Genomic DNA, 7,469 nt, shown 5'->3' with positions numbered 1-7,469 from the left:
TTTCGTTGTGTAGTGGGTGCGGCATCGCACTGTACCAGTGCATGCACCCCAACTTGACTTGACTTGACTTGCCCCTTTTTCTGAAAGTCAATAACATTCTGCCTGACCACACTGGTGCTGCATAAATGCTTTCCAGGTACAGCAAATTCACCCACAATCTCAGCTTTTTTCTATTTTTCTTTTCCAGTCATTTATGATGCATAAAATACTAAACATCAGAGAGATGAGCCTGTCTCCTGTTTACAAGGTCCAAAATATGTGTATCCCTTATTTCTTTGAAGCTGCATCGCATGCAGTACAACTTGTGATTCAGACATGTCATCCACCTGAAGTTAAGCACATTCGAGCCCAGCCAGTACTTGGATGGGAGACCATTGATGAGAAGCAAGGATTATTGCTGGAAGAGGTGTTTGTGAGGCTAGCAGAGGCCACTTGCCCCATGGACTGTGTGTGGATCTAAGTGTCCCAGTGCAGTGATGGGGACACTGTACTGTATATATGGTGCCGTCCTTTGGATGAAACGTAAAACTGATATCCTAACTCTCTGTGGTCATTAAAGATCCCTAGTCATCTTTCTAAAAGAGGAGGGTGTATCCTGATGTCTAAGCTAAATTGCCCATCATAGCCTAGTCAATCTGGCCCCCTCATCATCTCCTGTTTCTAGCTGGCTATTTTTCTCACCCCTTCACCACAAAATAGCTAATGCGTGGTGAGCGTACTGGTGCAATAAGTAATTATAATAATAATAATGAATTTCAAAGTGCTACATAAAAAGTTTAAGCAAAAGCAAAGCAAGATAAAAACAGAGATAAAACAACAATAATTATAGCATTCTTGTTAATAAGCTTTCCTAAATAGAAAAGTCTTTAGCTGTTTTTTAAAACAGTCCACAATCTGCTGTGTCCTCAGGCTCTCTGGTAGGGCATTCCAGAGCTGTGGAGTGGTGGTGTTTGAAGTGGTGTCCCTCGGTCTATGTAAATTGTTTTCAGAAAGAAAAGCATTATATACAGTAGATGTAATTTATTATTATTTACTATTCATTGTACTTCTGGCTGAGCACTCATCAGTTGTCAGCCCATGGATTTGCTGTATTTTAAGACAAAATCAAACCTGTTTTGGACTAAGTCACTGGGTATGTCAGACTACATGACGGATGTCATGGAAGCTTGCAGAAATTGCCTTTGACTCGCTAAGATTATGCGTCTAAAAATTGCTGGAAAAATAGTTTAGTATGACAGGACCTTTATTGAGCTCAGTCCTGGGTCAGTTTTCCTGCTTCCCCAACCCCATAGCACCCTATTAATTGATTAACTGGATAGTCGGATAAGAACAGATGCGCAGCAGTAGAATTATCAAATTAAAATGGCTAAAGAAAAGCTGAATATTAAAATAGATTAACAATAAATCTGCATAAAAACTCTCATATATACCTGTTTTGGTTCCAGTGACTTTGCCCTTTATTTTGCATGTCCATCCTTATGTATTTCAAAAATCTACTACTCTAAAATCATACGGCTACTAGTATGGAAAATAAGAAATTATTTTATTCATGTATTAGCATAAATAAATATAGATAAACTTATAAGCATTAACCTTAGTGCAAGTATTAATGAAAGTCAGGCATACTAAGCAAATGGTTAAATAAAGGCACATGTTAAGATTTCTTTTATAATTAAAGCTTAGCTGAAGTCGCCAATATCTTATCTGCTTGAGATGCAAGGAAGGGAGAGAAGAATAGATGGAGAAGTCCAAGAATGAAAAACGGGGAGCACCTGTAAGCTCAAGGCCTACTACAAAATAAGCGAAGCAAAAAAGTGAAGGTGAATAGCAAAATATGGGAGATAATGATGGTTCACATGAAAAATTTGGAATACAGCTGCAGAAGCGAGTCAGAAGGAACATAGAATGAGCTGTTTTGAGCGAGGTCAAGATGATAAGAAATGATTATATAAACTGTGATTTTTGGCCTGTTCAGTGCTCAGCTCAGTTTGGCCTAATTGGGCTGAGTCCGCATTCCGCGTTATTGTTTATTGCAATAAATCTAATTACTCTGTTTGCCTATCCTTTGATTCCTTTAGCCTTTATTTAAAGTGAGAATCTTCAGCGTATTTTTTGCTTCCACAGTAGTAACCTAAGATACAGAAATAAATTGGAGGACATTCAAGGTAGAAAATAGCTATACACCATCCCAAAAATATTGGGTTTAAACTGCAAATACTGAAGAGTGCAATTTACTTAAAATGCCTGGCATCTGGAAGAACAGCTTTGAGAACAACTTCTGTGTTGTAATTTACACCACTGGACAATTCCATTAAAAGTCTGAGGATTTTGACTGAATTTATCTTTGGACTAGTTTTTTGGAATGCCCCCTTACAGAGTGAGATAATCTGACCCCAGATTTAGGACAGTAATGATTCACATTATTCTGAGCAAGGAGCAGTTTGTAAAGGTGATGAAGAAGGTTAAAGGAATGTGTGTGACACAAATGAACCTGGCCATGTAATGTAAATGGAGAGGGGTTGTTCTTTTCTGGCATTTTTTTATTATAGTAGAAGACATCCACATACAGTACTGTATCTCTAAATCTCAGTCTCTGTCTATTCTTTATACATTTAGAGATGGTAAGAGCAAATGCCAAAAAACTTTTAAGAGACCTTCCTTCTATATAGAAGGAGGTCAAAAACTATGACTACGTTTTTTAAAAAACATTGGTTCTCCGCTTGCAGAACTCCCACATCTAAACACTGCAAAATGCCACCAACATGAAGAGCCTGTCTGACCAGAAATGCATGACCTGTAAATGCAATTGTGGAGTCCAGAGTAGCTAAAGGCTCCATAACAAAGGCAGACCAGAGCTGATATGAAAGACGATCTCCTAACGTTTTTGTCATTAGGAGGCACTTTGCTTTTCCCACAGTCAACTTTATGTGCCATTAGAACATTAGAACAATCAACCCAGCCACAGAGGATACACAAACCACCATGTTTCTTCGCGCCAGTCCCAAACCCGGATAAATGGGGAGTGTTACGTCAGGAAGGGCATCTGGTGTAAAATTTTTACAGACAATACAGATTTCCATACCTGATCGGTCGATCCCCAGGTTAACAATGGGTGCCAACAGTATTGTTAGCCAACAGGGTGCTGGTGGAAATTGGGCAACTGTTGACCAGAGAAGGAGAAGGGGGGGTTTAGACATGTCTGGTGGCAGGAGGAAAGGAGGAAGGCAAACAGAGTGGAACTGAGGGTAGGAACTTTAAATGTAGCCAGTATGACTGGTAAGGGGAGAGAGCTGATGTGATGGAGAGAAGGAAGGTGAATATGTTGTGCATGCAAGAGATTAAATGGAAGGGGAGAAAAATTCCAGAAATGGTATTTTGAGACTCTGGGAGGTCTAAAACGTCGAGATTCATCAAAATCTCGAAATGGAATTTTTGGGGGATTCTAATACTTTCCCCCTTTATTCTGTATACAAGAAAGCCAGGGAAGCCTAAAATGTCAAGACTAATCAAAATCTCAATACCAAATTTTTGGACGATTACAATACTTTGTATACAAGAAAATAAAAAACTGAGAACAAGGGAGTAGAACTACTACATAATTATACCAACGACTAGACAAAGACAAAACAACAAAAATCAGAATTCTAAACTGTTTGTCACTTCAGCAACAGCTATTCTGCAGGAGCTAAGCAGATCCAAAATATTTAATGAAAAAGTGTGCTTTCAAAAGATCATTACACAGCTTTGGCGCACTAACATAGAAACATTGTCCATTCATGGCACATCGGCCAACAGTCAACAGACACAGGCAGAATGGAGAGACTTTCTGAAGGGACTTAAGGAGAGACCAAGGATTGGAGACAATGAGGACCAGAACCAATCAGAAAATTTTAAGTCAAGATAAGAGTTTGTTACTGGATTCTTGCAGCAACAGGATGCCAGTGGAGAGATCAAAGCAGAGGAGTAGTAGGAGTGAAATAAGGCAAAGAGATAACCAGTTGAGAATCTGCATTGTGGAGGATCTGACATTAGCTGAAAGAAGTCTCACCAGGAAAGAGTTGCAATAGTCCAGCCGAGAGAGAACCAGTGCCTGAACAAGCAGTTGCACAGTATAATTAGTGCAGAAGGGTCAGATCCTCTGAATATTATGAAGAAAGAAACAGCAGGACTTGGTCATTGAGGATACTGTATATGTTCAATGAATGAAAGCAAAGAGTCCAGAACCCCGCAAACATTCTTGACAGGGATTGATAGTGAAAGGGTGACGATGCTTAGCAACAAATTTGAGGACAGAGAATCAGAGGGCAAGTACAAGGGATCAGACTTTGAAAGGTTAAGTTTAAGGTGTTGAGCATTCATCCATCATTAACCCAAACATTCACAAGCTTTATGGCTAAAAACACATAGCTTTGTTTTCCATACATCATCTTAAATCAAATCAGCACTCATTCATATAAAATAGAATGCTACTAACATGAAGCCTATTGATGAGTTTCAGTGTTCAATTCCAAAAGTCAACATTAGTAGATGATCTGCTGCAAGAAACATCAGCAGAGTATTGGTGGTGTTAGTCTAACTAAAGAAACATTTGCGGGCTGAATAACTGAAACCTACATGTTGTAGTTTCATCTTCCACAATAGATTTATGGGTCCAATTTTTTTTTTTCCAGTATGATACCTTCGCCAGTCCATTCCATATTAATTTTCACTTGCCTTATGCTTTGTTGCCATCACTGAAGTCATGCATTGTACAGCTAATGGTGACATATTGCATGTCGATTAGCACAGGCAAGTTAGAAATTCGCTGTTCTGTACATGTACTCTGTTGGGCCCTTGAGCAAGGCCCTTAACCTGTATCGTCTTGGGCAGGGGTGCGAGCTACTTTTAAAATGACCAGGTCGAAATGATCTAATTACATTAAAAATGCTTTATATATACACTCACCTAAAGGATTATTAGGAACACTTGTTCAATTTCTCATTAATGCAATTATCTAATCAACCAATCACATGGCAGTTGCTTCAAAGTATTTAGGGGTGTGGTCCTGGTCAAGGCAATCTCCTGAACTCCAAACTGAATGTCAGAATGGGAAAGAAAGGTGATTTAAGCAATTTTGAGTGTGGCATGGTTGTTGGTGCCAGACGGGCCGGTCTGAGTATTTCACAATCTGCTCAGTTACTGGGATTGTCATGCACAACCATTTCTAGGGTTTACAAAGAATGGTGTGAAAAGGGAAAAACATCCAGTATGCGGCAGTCCTGTGGGCGAAAATGCCTTGTTGATGCTAGAGGTCAGAGGAGAATGGGCCGACTGATTCAAGCTGATAGAAGAGCAACTTTGACTGAAATAACCACTTGTTACAACCGAGGTATGCAGCAAAGCATTTGTGAAGCCACAACACGCACAACCTTGAGGCAGATGGGCTACAACAGCAGAAGACCCCACCGGGTACCACTCATCCCCACTACAAATAGGAAAAAGAGGCTACAATTTGCACGAGCTAACCAAAATTGGACAGTTGAAGACTGGAAAAATGTTGCCTGGTCTGATGAGTCTCGATTTCTGTTGAGACATTCAAATGGTAGAGTCAGAATTTGGCGTAAACAGAATGAGAACATGGATCCATCATGCCTTGTTACCACTGTGCAGGCTGGTGGTGGTGGTGTAATGGTGTGGGGGATGTTTCCTTGGCATACTTTAGGCCCCTTAGTGCCAATTGGGCATCGTTTAAATGCCACGGGCTACCTGAGCATTGATTCTGACCATGACCATCCCTTCATGACCACCATGTATCCATCCTCTGATGGCTACTTCCAGCAGGATAATACACCATGTCACAAAGCTCGAATCATTTCAAATTGGTTTCTTAAACATGACAATGAGTTCACTGAACTAAAATGGCCCCACAGTCACCAGATCTCAACCCAATAGAGCATCTTTGGGATGTGGTGGAACGGAGCTTCGTGCCCTGGATGTGCATCCCACAAATCTCCATCAACTGCAAGATGCTATCCTATCAATATGGGCCAACATTTCTAAAGAATGCTTTCAGCACCTTGTTGAATCAATGCCACATAGAATTAAGGCAGCTCTGAAGGCGAAAGGGGGTCAAACACCGTATTAGTATGGTGTTTCTAATAATCCTTTAGGTGAGTATATATATATATATATATATATATATATATATATACACAGTGGAACCTCGGTTTACGAGTAACTTGGTTTCCGAGTGTTTTGCAAGACGAGCAAAATTTTTTAATAAATTTTGACTTGATAAACGAGCGATGTCTTGCAATACGAGCAGTATGGATACACTTTGTCTGCTGAGCGCCATGTGTTCACAACTGAGCTGATGGTTCTTCTCTCTCACGCGCATGCGTCTCTCTCTCTCTCCTTATCTCTCTTGCTCGCACGGCGCGTCTCGCGCATCTCTCTCTCCTTATCTCGCTCGCTCGCACTCGCCTCTCTCCTTATCTCTCTTGCTCGTGCGCAGCGCATCTCTCTCTCTCTTTTCTTGAGGGCAATTGTCTCCTATTCTCCGTCTGAGTCTGTGTGCCTTACTCATATAGTCAACATCCGTACAAGCGTATACTGTTTACTACAGCATTGTGACTGTGTGTGTGTGTGCACGCGCGCACACGTGTGTGCTGTGAAGTGCGAGTCCTAATCTTGCGCCCCAAAACACGAAGCTGAGTCTCAGTACTTTAACAACACCAGCCGCCTTCAGCTTGAAACAGCAACAGCACTGTTATTTATCGTAGCGGGATCTTTATAATGCTCTTTGTATGACCCATTGACGACAGGCGTTTATAGCATGTCTGCGATCTTTTTGGATGCGCTTATACGGCGAACTGCTACAGCGCTGGGAGACTGTGATTGCTTTGGGATGCTCTTCTGCGTGTCGTCCCGTTGGGTGGAATCCCACATGAGTTTAGAAACTCACTCACACCAGCCATGATTCTTTTTAAAGGTAAAGTGCAGGTTAATTTGTTTTCTGTATTTTTACTTCATATTTTGTATTAATCATTTTTATATGAATAATTTTGGGTTGTGGAACGAATCATCTGAGTTTCCATTATTTCTTATGGGGAAATTTGCTTTGATATACGAGTGCTTTGGATTGCAAGCATGTTTCCAGAACGAATTATGCTCGCAAACCGAGGTTCCACTATATATATATATATATATATATATATATATATATATATATATATATATATATATATATATATATACTGAGTATACTTTATACATAAAATATATGTTGTTGTACCTTGCATAACTGAATAACCTTTATGGCACAATAACAATTCAATACATTTATGGTCACTACAGTATTTGGATTTAGTAATCGGCATGTGGGAAAAGGCTGACTCGCATAAATAAGTACAGCCAAATAATGCAGTCAAGGAGCTTTTGAATTCAGCGGAGTGAAAAATGATGGCTGTCCGATTAACTGCGATTTTTGT

The sequence above is a fragment of the Polypterus senegalus genome, chromosome 3 (assembly GCF_016835505.1).
Source record: "Polypterus senegalus isolate Bchr_013 chromosome 3, ASM1683550v1, whole genome shotgun sequence".
Lineage (NCBI taxonomy): Eukaryota > Metazoa > Chordata > Cladistia > Polypteriformes > Polypteridae > Polypterus > Polypterus senegalus.
Note: the sequence above shows the minus strand (reverse complement) of the source record.